Raw genomic sequence first — 15,131 nt, forward strand, 5'->3', positions numbered from 1 at the left:
ATCCACACCCACCGCTGCGCTATGCATTCTGGGATATGTTGGGCCACGAAGTCTACACCGCCACGTCCTTGAAATTCAGGGAAATGAAGGACGCATTTGAGGGCCGCATTTCGAGCAGCCTTCAAATTGGGACAGCCTTCGTTGCGTCGCTGTGACGTAATCGGTCTTAAAATGCGGCCTTTAAGGCTGCAGACTAGGGCTGGGTATCGTCACTGATTTCTAGAATCGATTCAATTCCGATTCACAAGGTCCCGAATCGATTCGATCCACGATTCGATTTAATTCGATTTAATTCGATTCGATTCGATTTAAATCTGGGAAATTTTGACAGTCAGAAATATTATAATTCAGATCAGTACATTTACATATTTTTGTATCAATAAAAAGGAAGCTGACACTCGCAAGACTTTATCAAAGGTGTGAGCGTCACAGCAGATGCTTTTGTGTCAAAGCAGCTGAGGATAAAACACAGAAAAACATGAAGGTGATTTTCCTGGCCTGGGATTTTATAAAAATATTCTGCAGTACATCAAAAACAAAAGAAAACCATTAATCAACATATGAACATTACCTCTGAAGTTACAGCGGTTTTATTAGAGACACGGTTAAGCGTTTTGCATTTTGAATAATTTTAAAAAGTTTAAATTTGTTCAGTATTGAACAGCAGAAATGAGGTTTTCTTTTCGGAAGAATGTAAAAGGGAAAAAAACAGCGGCTGACAGCGCTGTAAACAACAGTAGACTTGTCAGTGTGCCTCAGGGTGGCTGTGGCTACAATGTAGCTTACCATCACCAGTGTGTGAATGTGTGCGTGAATGGGTGGATGACTGGATATGTAAAGCGCTTTGGGGTCCTTAGGGACTAGAAAAGCGCTATATAAATACAGGCCATTTACCATTTACCATTTGTGTAACAAGCAAGCGAATAATGAAGAAAGGGAAACTGTTCTTGAAGTACAGAGAGAGAGAGAGAGAGAGAGAGCTGTGCATCGCGGTGGAAGCAAAACAGTAAAAGTCAGAGTGAATTCATGACGATGTTTATGTGAAGCGTTTGGATCTTCTTCTGCTGCTGGTTCGGTCAATATTGTTTGGAGAGAGATCAAACTAACAGCTTTAGAATCGGCTCATAAAGGGCGTGAACACAAAGCGCGGACCCGCCGACAGATCAGAATCAGCGAGCTGTCGGCTTTCAGCCCCGACCGTGAGAAAGGCGACATCTCACTGATTCTGATCCGCGGGTCGCGCTGTGTGTTTAAGTCTATGTGCAGAATCCCTGTACCTGCTCTCATTTACTGTCTTAACTGTTTGGTGGTTCTTGAAATTTTGTGAGATGTCACCAGAGATTCTGGCATTTCGGGCAAAATAAATTTATATTAAAAAAATCGATTCAGGATTTTAATGAATCGATTTTACGTTATCCAAGCCAGAATCGATTTTAATCGATGAATCGATTATAAAAACCCACCCCTACTGCAGACCCTGAATTGGGATACAGCCAAGGTGACTTTCTTTTGATGTACCTGCACTAACTTTTCTCATGACAGACAGACCAGAGAAAGCACAGGTGTAAAATGTATGATTGTTGAATTCAAGTTAGCTTTTTGAGTTTGAGGATTCTGGATTCTTATGATAGATATAAGTGGAATCAGTCATATCAGCCAGTTATTTATTCCATATTTAGCAGTGAGTCTGTCACGGCTGCCGAGGCGAGCCGTGTGGATTTAGAAGGAGGACCCAAGATGCAGGCAGTGGATGAGATACCGGTGGTTTTATTTACAGAGGTGTAGTGGCAAACAAACAGTGGGGCATAACAAACAACTAAAGACACCTAAACTGGGAGAACTAAAAATAACAGACCTGGGAGCATATGACAACGGATGATGAATAGCAGAGAGACGCAGACGAGGAACAGGACACCGTGGAACACAGGGTAACAGACTGACACGGAGTTACACAGACTGACACGGAGGAACACAGACTGACACGGAGGAACACAGACGAACCGGCAACAGGCAGGAGAATACACAGGGCTTAAATACACACACCAGTAATCAGGGGATGAGAGACAGGAGGGCAACACAGCTGGGAGGAATCTGGGCTGACGGGACAGGGGAAACATAAACTGAACACTCACATATGACACGGACCTTCACAATAAAACAGGAAACTCAGATACATGGAACCAGACAAGACATTGAACTAAACAGACAGATTCACAAACAGATGGGGAGACACCATAGACAGACAGATACAGACGCAGACTCAGAGGCAGATCGAAAATAACACAGAACTTAAACAATCATCTAGAAAATGATAACAAACTAAAAGCGCTGGGTCACCGACCCAGGACCATGACAGTACCCCCCCCCCCTCAAGGGCTGGCACCAGACAGCCCAGCAGAAACGAAAAAACGGACCAAAATAAAACAGAAAACAACCCGACCAGGGCGGGCGGAGGGGGCCCAGGACGGAGGGACAGAGTCCAAAAAGGCCCAGATGGTCAAGTTCAGGAGGCCGACCATGCGAATGGCAACGGGGCAGGTCCGGATGCCGGCCACGCAGTAGGCAGTGGCGTGGAAACAGTTCTGGGGGCCGACCGTGCGGACGGCAACGGCGGCGTGGAAACAGTTCTGGGGGCCGACCGTGCGGACGGCAACGGCGGCGTGGAAACAAGTCCGGAGGCCGGCCACGCGGAAGGCAGTGGCGGCGTTCAGGAGGGCGTCCACGGTGGCGGAGATGCCCAACAAGCAGCCTGGCAGATGACCGACGATGGGGAGGTGGTAGTAGGGGACCTGAAGGCTGCGTGGCCCCTGCAGCCCCAGGCGAAGCGGAGGCTGGACCAGACGGGGCGGAAGCGGAGGCTGGACCAGACGAAGCTGATGAGGACGCTGAAGCGGAAGCTGGACCAGGCGATGCTGATGCTGAAGCTGAAGTTGGACCAGGCGACGCTGAAGAGGATGAAGACATGGAGGCTTGACCAGACGAGGATGATGAGGATGCGGAGGCTGGACCAGACGAGGATGATGAGGATGCTGGAGCCGGACCAGGCGATGCTGAAGCAGAAGCCGGACCAGGCGATGCTGATGAGGATGCTGGAACCGGACCAGGCGAGGCCGAAGACTCTGAGGCCGCAGCAAGCGAGGATGATGAAGCTGCAGCAGGCGAGGGTGATGAGGCTGCAGCAGGCGAGGGTGATGAGGCTGCAGCAGGCGAGGGTGATGAGGCTGCAGCAGGCGAGGGTGATGAGGCTGCAGCAGGCGAGGGTGATGAGGCTGCAGGCGAGGGTGATGAGGCTGCAGCTGGTGATGAGACTGCAGCTGATGGCTGGACGGGCTCCTCGGGCCCCCCAGCTGACGAGGCAGATGGCTGGGCGGGCTCCTCGGGCCCCCCAGCTGACGAGGCAGAAGGCTGGGCGGGCTCCTCGGGCCCCCCAGCAAAAACAGTCTCAGAACCAGTGGGCACTGGAGCCCCTGGCACACACAGAACAGAACCAGCAGGCACCCGGGCCTCTGGCAGGAACGCAACAGAACCAGCAGGCACACGGGCCTCTGGCAGGAACGCAACAGGACCAGCAGGCACACGGGCCTCTGGCAGGAACGCAACAGGACCAGCAGGCACACGGGCCTCTGGCAGGAACGCAACAGGACCAGCAGGCACACGGGCCTCTGGCAAACACATAGCGGCCTGCAGCTGCGCAGAGCATTGACCCTGCTCAGGCAGCGACAGCTGGGTGCAGTCCTCAGCTGGCTTCTTAAACTCCAGGGGTCCAGAGTCTGATGGGGGCTGAAACCCAGCCTCTGGGGAGGCCCTGGAGTGCATCTCAGTCTCAGAACTGGCCAGCCTTTGAGGAATGTTGACATTGTTCTTGGGTTTGTCTCTCTGCTTAGAGTACGGAGTTGTTGAACTGTCCGTTATGGGTTGGACTGACATGGCTTGCTGTACAGGAGGAGTAGGTGAAGGTGATGGCTGAACAGGTGGTGGAGCAACTGACACAGGATGCAGGGCTGGTGACTGCTGAACAGGAGGCTGAACTGAGGATAAAGCTAATGATTCTTCTGCTAACCGGGCTACTGACTGGGCCATGGATTGTAACAGGGTTTGTAATAAGTCTGGCTGTGACTGTAATTGAGCTATGGATTGTGAGGCTGAATGTGGCGGAGGTGGCGACTGGGCTTCTGGCCGGGCGGCTAACTGAGCTTCTGGCCGGGCGGCTAACTGAGCTTCTGGCGATAAACAGTTTTTGTCCTGTGCCGTACAGAACATCACCCCTGAGTAAACGGTCCCCACAGTTCAGACCAATAATACTGTCCTGTCCACTCACCACAGCTGGCTGCTCGGAAATCCCCAGGTCCGACTGTGGCGAGGAGCGTCGGCAGCGTGAGCGCCGTTTCCCCCTCGAAGGCTGGGTTGACGGGCCGGGCAGAACATCCTCTGTCGGACTGGGCAGTGAAGCATGAGCTGCAGGGTGGGTGGTAGCAGCCGGGGGGTGAAGACGGAGTCCATTCAGAATGAAATTCTGTGCGAGCGGGTGAAGTGAGCTGAGCAGCCAGGGGAGACCAGAAACCAAGCGCTGTAGCCGATTAGCCACGGCTTGGCGAAATTCTCTCCCCTCGTGCTCCAGCCACGCGTTGATTAATTTGTCCACGGAGTAAACAATGTCCTCCCGGAGCTCCTTGGGCGGGTTGAATGCTGCTGGGTCCATAGTGGCCGGTTCGTACTGTCACGGCTGCCGAGGCGAGCCGTGTGGATTTAGAAGGAGGACCCAAGATGCAGGCAGTGGATGAGATACCGGTGGTTTTATTTACAGAGGTGTAGTGGCAAACAAACAGTGGGGCATAACAAACAACTAAAGACACCTAAACTGGGAGAACTAAAAATAACAGACCTGGGAGCATATGACAACGGATGATGAATAGCAGAGAGACGCAGACGAGGAACAGGACACCGTGGAACACAGGGTAACAGACTGACACGGAGTTACACAGACTGACACGGAGGAACACAGACGAACCGGCAACAGGCAGGAGAACACACAGGGCTTAAATACACACACCAGTAATCAGGGGATGAGAGACAGGAGGGCAACACAGCTGGGAGGAATCTGGGCTGACGGGACAGGGGAAACATAAACTGAACACTCACATATGACACGGACCTTCACAATAAAACAGGAAACTCAGATACATGGAACCAGACAAGACATTGAACTAAACAGACAGATTCACAAACAGATGGGGAGACACCATAGACAGACAGATACAGACGCAGACTCAGAGGCAGATCGAAAATAACACAGAACTTAAACAATCATCTAGAAAATGATAACAAACTAAAAGCGCTGGGTCACCGACCCAGGACCATGACAGAGTCAAACAAAACTTTGTCATGTCATTAAGTTACGTGTGAGCTATTTACGTCAAATGACATGTGAAACAAATGCTGTGAACTAAACATAGCATTTGCAGAGGGATGATGAAATTAATGAAACATATGAAAATCAAAACAATTGTGATTTATGAAATGAAAAGACTGATATTTAATTTTCCTGAAACTATCTTTTTTCATGCGTATCTATATGTTTTTGTGTACAAGAAAAAGAACAGAGAGGTATCTGAGGAAATGAGGAGTAAGTTCAAGCTGAAGTATAAAAGGCCATTTCACGGATCTTAGTGAACCTGGATATAGCCATAAAATTAAAACTGACCCCAGACTGAGCAGGGTGAGAATTTGATTGGTGGAAAAAGAAAAAAACAAAAGATACAAAATAACTTCCAAGATCATGTTACAAATGCTTTCTCAATAAAAGTGGACAGCATAGAGGAAAAATGCACATTGACAAACAATGATGCTTCCAGAAACCACAATGCATTCCTGTGCGTTGAACACGGTGCCCTGAATAACTGCAGAGCACACTAAAATTTGTACATTATCAAGGTGATCTGTAGTGAAATACCCTAGATCTGTCTCAGCTGCAGGCCAATTCTCCATCAACAGAATAATGACGTAAAGTATGAATTTATAAAAACGCAACATTAGATTTCGAGTCCTGATTGTAATCGGACCAAACGTGTATGAAAAAAACTGAAACTTTTTTTTTTCCTTATTTCTTTCCTGTTTTTAGTTGAAGCTTAGAGGTTAGCTCCAAAACCAAATTAGACCCCATAGCTCCCTTTTTAAAATGCCCAACTTTACAATATTGCAAAACATGTTTAGAGGCCTGACACAAGCAAGATTTCATTTTTTATAATGTCTAATTTCACCCTTTGTAACAACTGCATATGGGTGCATTTCATTAAAACTCAGTATCGTGTGTCTGGATCTTGATAAGGCTTATATTTAGGGCCACTTTGATTGGCACCCTTGCCAAACAGCTGTCTGCCGGGTCTCACCTCAGCTCATTGAAGTCACTAAAGTGGACCTCTTGGTACCTTCTGGAGCATTTTAATGCAAGGTAATATTGCCTTCAGACCGTTCCACACATTTTCACAGAATTCTGGTAGTACTTTGATGCCAAACACTAATTAGCATGGATGTTTGTCTGTGTGATCTTTTCATCCAAATATGGCCACTTCTGGCTACAAAACACCAACATAAATCCAGACATACAGGAAACCAACAATCCACTGCTTGACCTGCCAACATGGGGTTTGCATTACACAAAACCCAAAGTGTCAAATTGTCACATGATGTGCAAGAGCACAAAAAATGAAATCACACCTGCTGATTTATGCAAATTGACAAGAACTAAATGAGCACATATATGCCTTATACTCACACACTGCTATCATCGTTACTGACATATAGTGGTTAATTGATCCCTCAGCTCTCTTGTTTTTGTCTGGTTGATATTTCCCCACTGCTCATTAGTCTGAGGGAAACACATTGGAGCGCACAGATCAGAGAGAGCTCGCACAATATTGATGACACGATGCTGAATACTCTGAGGACACAGAGGCGAGCAAAGGAGCTTAATTTTCTGATTAGTTAACACCGCGAACGTCCAAAATGTACGTGTATGTGTTTGAGCGCACTCCTGCTTGAGTGACAAAAACAAAAAGACAAAAACATTCATTATTCAGCCGCGAGACAAGAAGACTGAATCCCCTGAAGGTTACCTTGACACAGAAAACATTCAAAACAACCTCAGCCAAGCTCGGAGACAAAACAAAAAGGAGAAAGAGAGAGAGGGGTGTTTGTGTTATTTGTAAAGGCAGCGTGCAACAAGCTAAAGTAACACCATGAAAATCTGGACGCTGCAGCTGTTTTCATGGTTTAACTCGTCTGAATGAGATTTTAATAGGAGGAAGGACACAGTGATAAGCTGTTTTATATGGGTGGTGTCACAGCTTTGTTTAGGCTTATGGGTGCAGTGCAATGCGGTCAGCTCTTCATCTTTGACTGTATCAGCCAGTTTAGTGCTGCCGTCTTCACCATCATTATGACCTTACGGCAAGCTTTCGCCATTCTTCTCTCGTTTCTCTCGTGATGGTAACACTGCTGAAACAGTCCAGCCACATACTAGTTTACCTTGCTTTTCTGTGTGAACATAAATCTTTATGATAAAGTGGGAGAAGAGGATATATCGCTGCAATAAGGATAGTGGAATATAGTTATGTTAGAAAAAAAAAGTTTGCTTCTCAGTATGAAGAAGGCTTTTATCTGTTTTATTTAAAGCTCTTTTATGTATACTTCATGTATAAGTGTAACCTAAATATATACACGAAATCAATTTCCAGGCCAGTATAGGAATAGAAGTAGCAGCTATGCAAACTAAGCACAAAAAGTAAGGAAATTTGTGTTTGGTTGATATTTTCTGTGTTGCAAAAATGCTTCCTGGAAATAATCTTAAATAGAACTACAATTATGATCTGCTGTATCAGTTGAGGGTTATGAATTATGTGACTAATTTGAGAGAAAGAAAAAAGAAAGAAGATTAAGATTAATCTGATAGTCAAAGGAGCTTGCAAAGAGAAGCGTCTGGACTTCTTTAAGTTGCTTGAAGACGTTTCACCTCCCATCCGAGAAGCTGCCTTTCCTGGACTGCGCTGTGCACATTGAAGAGAATGGCAACCTCAACATCGAAGTTTACCGGAAGCCCACACAGTGCAGCGAGGAATGCCCAGACCTCTACATTGGAGAGACCAAACAGCCACTTCACAAGCACATGGCACAACACAGAAGAGCCACCTCCACAGGACAAGACTCAGCAGTCCATCTGCATCTAAAGGTCAAAGGTCACTCTTTTGAGGATGCCAATGTTCACATTTTGGACAGAGAGGACAGATGGTTTGAAAGAGGAGTGAAAGAAGCCATCTATGTCCACTGTGAGCGACCATCTTTGAACAGAGGCGGGGGTTTACGACACCAACTCTCTGCCATCTATAATCCAGTTTTGAGATCCCTTCCCAGACGCCTTAACGCCCACTCACATCCTGGGCCATCTGACCTCAGGAAATCGCATGATAAGGTGGGGCCAGGTTTCACAATGAACACACCCAAAACTCTGGCTGATTGGGACCCACACCCAGTTTCACACCTTGGCTCAGGCGATTAGAGGATCATCAGGGGGTCCTTTTGTCCCTCTGTGGGGGGAAACTCCCACTAGGTTTATATCTGGGACTCTCCACCATTTGACCTTAGAACTGAAGAAGCTTCTCAGATGAGAGGTGAAACGTCTTCAAGCAACTTAAAGAAGTCCAGATGCTTTTCTTTGCAAGCTCCTTTGACTATGATGACCTGGATGACTGAGAACCTTCACAGACATTAATCTGATAACTTCACTCCCATTATTAATGATAGGTTTGTAGCTTGAACCTATTCGCTGGAACGTTGAAGACAATCTAATTACACAGCAAAGCAAGACACGAAGTAGGCAAAGTTCTTCATGTTTCTCGTGCACGGGAGAGAACCGGACAAACGCTGTTCCTTCACTTGACCCCAGTTGCTCTCGTCCGCTCCCCCGTAACACTGCTCTTTTATTGAGGTTACATGAATATGCATAGGTTCATTAACATACGACGTATACATACACACAAAGAGTACCTTGCCTGTGCGTTGGGTAAGTGTGTATGTGTGGGGTCAGAGTGTGACCCCATAAATGACTTCCCTAAACCTGCTGGTCTGGAAGTCCAGCAGTTCATCTAAACAAAAGGCACTTAGACTAAAACAGATATAGATACGTTTATCCTACCATAAAACAATAAGAGAAGGTACGACCTCTCCCATGCTCCCAGAGTGCTCTGGAATGCACAAAGTTTACAGACTATTAAGGATCAAACCTCTACCAATCTACAACTAATTATAAAACTCTAAGCCTATATAAGTAGATATTTCTAAGCATAAATGACAATCAACAATACAAAACCTAACAAGTACCAGTAGACACTCCTGATGGTGTAACTGAAGAGGCTGTGTATACTCAGTAAACTGCACTTTCCTCGATCTCACACAGTCCTGACTTAGCCATCCCATCTGGAACTCTATCTTATGCTTGGGGTTAGCATCTTGCCCAAGAATATTTGGCATGCAGACTATATCAAACCACCAACCTTCCCATTAGTAGATGACCTGCTCTATCTTTTTAAGATACTGTTCACTGCTGTAGATAGTTTTTTTAGGCCTGCTACTCATTCTTCTTCTTTAGTCCATCTGGCTGTAGTTCAGGAGATATAACCAGTCATCTACTAAATGCATGGTTGGTTGTGTGATCCCTGCCTCTCCAGTCTGCCTGCCAAAGTATCCTTAAGCAAGACAAACCTATGTTTGAACCCTGTGTTGCTCTCAGATGTGTTTGTGGGACTGTGAATGCTAGATAGAAAGCACATAGGTGTAGAAAAAATGTCTTGTATGACTATGGGTGAATGAGGCATGTCAAGTGTATAAAGTGCTTTGAGTGCTTGAGTAGAAGAGCGTTACATAAGAACCAGTCCATTTACCATTTACAGTTCAATTTCCCCAAATTTTTAACGGACACATCATACACACCATATTTCAAGTTTTCAGCTAATAGATTTTTGGGAATCATCCTGCTGGCACAAGAATACCTGTTATGTTTTGTATTTTTCAAAGATTCATCTAAAGAAAAGGAAATGATTCAACAAACAAACAAAAATATTCACCTGGAAATGATCAGGTACAAGGACTGGACTGAAAATGGGGGAAGAAGCAGCCCATGTCCAAAGAAATTCTTCAGACCTTCAAGTCTTCAAAAAGCCCGGAAAACCATTGTTAAAGACTGCTTGGAAGTTGAATATAAAAAAATGAGGGTAGACTCAGGACTTTTGCAGAGTGTTTTAAGTCACTCTGTGTGGTCTGCAACTAACCTGATACCACATATTAAATTATTTAAATTACACTCATATGAAGTATCTGGATCATCTATTAAACATTTTTTTATCACCAGTTTACTTTGATCAAAGTGTGTTTGCCTCTAACTTTAACAACTTGATGACTCGTGTATGGTTTTGTTTTTTGGTTTTGATGATTTTCCAAGTTGTTCTGACTTGAGGGAAGCCAACATATTTTTTCAATTTTTTTTGACAAATACTCCTGTTAACAAACCATTAAAACTCTAAAAGATTGATTCTGTTCATCTGGACGAAGCGTTTTCAGTGGGAGAAACGTTTCGTCACTCATCCAAGTGACTTCTTCAGTCTCAGCTGACTGCAGGTTTCTCCAATCTTATAAACAGTACATTTGCATAATGACTGAAACCAGCCCACTGAGGAACAATGGGCTGGGAGGTCACCTTCATCATAATTATGCAAATTCTCATGACCATTGATCAACAACCACTGATCAAAGACCACTAATCAATGGCCATGAGTACCATTCACAGAGAGTTGGGGAATGGCTGCAATCACAGCATTGTACGATGGTGACAGATGTACCCTTAGGCCCCCTCCTCGATTCAGGGATGGTCTTTCCCTTTTCACGTAAACCATTAAAACATCTCCCTTTGTATAATCTGTGAATCTCTCTGATCTATAATTAAAACAGGGATAAAAGCCGACTGATAGCACAGTTGTCTCTTTATCCCAAGTGTGGCAGCAACCTCACAAAGTGACGGGTTACAAAAGTCAAGAGGTGCATGACCTGCAGAGTTTGCAAAGTACCACACAGGGTTTATATAATGGCACTAAGCTCACACTTCAGCCTCTACCTGCACCAACTCTCTGCCTCGGGCAAACTTTTATAGTATTTTTCCAAATTATTCAGTGGTGGAGTCAAGCTAAGAACTGGGTTAAAGGTCAACTTTAATTCATGGTCCAATAAAATAAACAGACATGAAAACATTTTTTCTTTAACTAGACACACTGATTTTAGACTGATCCATACTATAGATGGTATAAAAGATAGGCCTGGCTTCTGGGTCTGAGTAATGAAGCCCACACATTTGTTTTCATGCCCACTAGGGGGGCGATAGCTGTGGTTGCAAAAAGACTTCCAGTTATTTAGAAGTCTATGGGGACGGCCCTCATTCTTGACCTCTGTGAACACTTTTCTGATGAGTTTATGGACTCAGTCACTCATTTTGGGTTACACTAAAAAAACACTAACTTTATTCTGTATATTTTGATTATTCAAAGTAACAGAAAAGAGGATTATCCAGGGCAAATGACATAATGGCATGATTTAAAAAGGGGGGGGGGGCTTGCAAACAAGAAAGGAAGTAAGAGATATAAGAGAAGATGGGATGGCTATGCTGTCCAACCAAACCTACCCTAATTCTTACAATCAGTCGCCGCAGTCCCTAAGGCTGATCCGATCTAGCTAAGCAGTGATCCAAGGGCACCCAGCCAGGAGTGTAGGGGTTTGGCTTCTCATCTCTATCTCAATTATATTAGCATCATTAGATGAAATATGATTTGTGCCTCTTCCACTTCCTCTGCTCCATCCTCAGACGCACAGTACTGAGTAAATTTCCCAGAATGTGAGAGAGAACACAAATACACCCTATTAGGCACATGGGCAGTACATCAAACTCTATCAGCGTGCACAAAAACACTTGCTGCTGAAGTAGTGATGGCATTATTGTCAAGAGGATCCAGAGAGGCAGGGAAGGGCCTGAAATTAGAAGAATGAAAAGAGAAGAAGAGGAGCAGAAATCTGCGGGGAGATGCCATCAAAAAGCCTGTTTTGAATTATAGATCACCTCTGCCTCAACATACGTGAGTCAATCCATGATTTCAAAAAGTATGAACTATTGGAAGTGCATCAATGATTTACAGATCAAACACTATATATTATCTGTTGATCATGTTTCCCACAGGGTGTAATGATCTCTTGGGGAAAAAAGATGAAGAAGGCGTCTCCTCCACAGCAGGAGGAAAAATAGCAGGAGGTACAGCGAGATTCAGTGATGCTCAGCTCCATCCATGAAGCTTTACAGTGCCGAGACACTGGAGATCGGATTTTATTTGATGCAGGCTGCACACATTATCCTTCCATGTCCAACACACTGGTGTTTCACTTGGTAATGTGGTGTTAAATAATGGATTTGTTTCCCCTGTCAGTGTATCAGATGTATGGATAGGATTCTGCATTCTGCAGCCTGATTGACAAATCTGCTCCGTGTCGTGTCTCCTGTGCTTGCCAAATTTTTCACGTTTGGTTTTGATAACCATCACGTCCAATAGAAAAAACAGCACAAAAACACCCATAACTATGAGCCTCATTCGGAAATACACACCTGCACCGCGAGGGAAAAAGGCGCACGAAAGTGGCGGGCAGATGAAGACAAACCGCGGCATAATAATACTTTTACGTTTTGCAATCTACAAAGGTTTGCACTTTGAGAATCAATTGTGAGAACTGTGACCAATGTTCATGTGTGTAGGGAAAAAAGTGTATAAAGTGTGTGGCCAGGGGCTAGTTATTCTGAGAACCCCTGCTGCAATAAATGAGGGACAACTGTCTACTCTACGATTATTATATTCAACCTGTTAACATTTAATACTGTATTGATAGAGCCAACTGATTCTGCAGCAGAGCATCCCCTGTTGCTTCTCCTGGCTCCCCAGTCCCTGAGCTCCTGCTGCTGCACCCACAGGTATGTACAGCAAGCACTGATACCTTTTTAGTCGGTGGGATTGCCTTGTGATCACCTTTACTAAATATCTACAACCAATCTGATTATATCCTGTTATTGTTTTTTTTTTGTTTTTTTTTCAATGTTGAAATTAAAATCTAGTAGCAGCCTTCTCATTTCTTTGTGTTTTGTGCTGTTTTACAGGCCCACAGGGGAGGATGGCTCCGAGGCAGATGAGGGACGGGTCCCAGGACGGTCCATCGGCGGTGGAGCTGGCCATCCTGGTGTCCCTGAAGAGGCCACACCAGTCTCCAATGGAGCATTTCCTCCTCAGCCTTGTTCCTGCTCTGGAGAGCAGCTGGGTCCTTTTTATTCCTGTCTTATTCCTCCCACATTTCCGGTTCACGCGCGTCAAAATATCATATTTTGACGCGCGATGGATTTTTCTTGGACACGCGTTGAGATGCGAATGTGCACGCGTCAAATTAGGGGCGTTTGGGGCGTTTTATTCGCGTCCATCGCATTCGGTGTGAACACACGTTTAGTCATGGCATAAATGTTGTCCAAACTGAGACCATCTGCACAGACTGACATTGACAAGCGCAGGAGACAGCCGATATCAGTGTCAATTGTTTTACATAATTATGGCAGAGTATGAGAAGGACATTAGCAGAGATTGGATTGTTCTGAACTGACATCTGAAAAACACTTTTAGTCATTGATTCAGCTATTTTTGGCTCTTTGAGGCAGAAAGTCTCGACTTCTTCATGTTGTGCTTGTTTGTTTGTTCTGAAATAATTCAATACTTTTTAATGGAGAAAAGGGTTTTCTACTGTAAAGCTTTCTAGCTGCATACTGGTCTTTTATTTTAGATGAATTCCAGCATGTCAGGTTTCTGACGAGTAATCTTTCATGAGGCATGGGAGCCCATTATTGTCCAGACAATAGACACACTTAAGTAGATTGGTGTAAATCGTCAGGTAATTTTGTAGTGTTCTACCTTTCCTACCTTTAATTACAGTTAAATATTATAATTGCACATGCATCTGGAAGAACAAAAATATTAACAGTAACAATTTGTACAATTTTATTGAATGAAATAGAACCTGAGGAGCACAAATTATACAGTTTTGTCCTGGTGAGCATTCTAAAGAGTGTAAATGTTTCATGTTCAAATAACTAATTTAATAGCTGAGGCTGGTTCACTGTGAGAGGCAAAGCATGTTGTGTACTAATCAGAAGGTCAGTGTTTCGATCCACATCATGCCAAAGTGTTCTTGGGCAAGTTTGGAGAAAACCAAACACATCAGCTGTCAAGCGCGGCGGTGGTGGAGTGATGATTTCAGCTTGCTTTGTAGCTTGGATCCAGTTTGGATCTTACAACTGGACATCAATCTCAAGCACAGCGGCAAATCTACAAAAGAAATACTGAAAAAGAAAAAAGAATCGAGGTGCTACGATATAGCAGTCAACGTCAGATTGGAGGACCTTAAGAGAACTGTGCACAAACTAACGCCCACAAACCTCGACGAACTGAAGCAATGTCGTAAAGAAGAGTGGGCTAGAATTCCTCCACAATGATGTGAGAGACTGATACAAATGAAAACTTAAGATGAGCTGTGCATCATTGAATGTCTGTAAATAGAAAATCATTTCTATTGTTGAGTTCTTGCTGTTAAAGGTGATTCTGCAAGTTATTGAAACATAGTTTGTGCATCATCATTTTGACAGATACAGACTTAGTAAATGAATATCTTTTAAAGTATGTTTTATGTATTATTTACAATATTTTACTCTGAATACTGCATTTGCATTCCAGTGTAAGAGCAGCATATTCTGCTGTGCAGGGCTACAAGCTAGGACCTGGATTTGATGTTATCCATATGTAACAATGTAAATAATGTAGTAATAAGATAAGATAAGATAGAACTTTATTAATCCCTCGGGTGGGTTCCTCTGGGAAATTCGACTTCCAAAAAAAAGCACAGCAACGACCGAAGTTACAGTTACAGAATTGTTATATATATATATATATATACACACACACACACACACACACACACACACACACACACACACACACACACACACACACACACACACA

The 15,131-nt window shown here is 44.5% G+C and overlaps 1 long non-coding RNA gene across 1 annotated transcript; it reads left to right on the plus strand.

The window, feature by feature from the left end:
• Window positions 1-11,801: 11,801 nt before the first annotated feature.
• On the plus strand, window positions 11,802-15,131 carry LOC145423715 (uncharacterized). Its single transcript, XR_013904760.1, has 2 exons — window positions 11,802-13,048; window positions 13,232-15,131. It is a non-coding gene; the product is annotated as an uncharacterized LOC145423715 (long non-coding RNA).

The sequence above is a fragment of the Astatotilapia calliptera genome, chromosome 22, assembly GCF_964374335.1.
Source record: "Astatotilapia calliptera chromosome 22, fAstCal68.1, whole genome shotgun sequence".
NCBI classification, from domain to species: Eukaryota; Metazoa; Chordata; class Actinopteri; order Cichliformes; family Cichlidae; genus Astatotilapia; species Astatotilapia calliptera.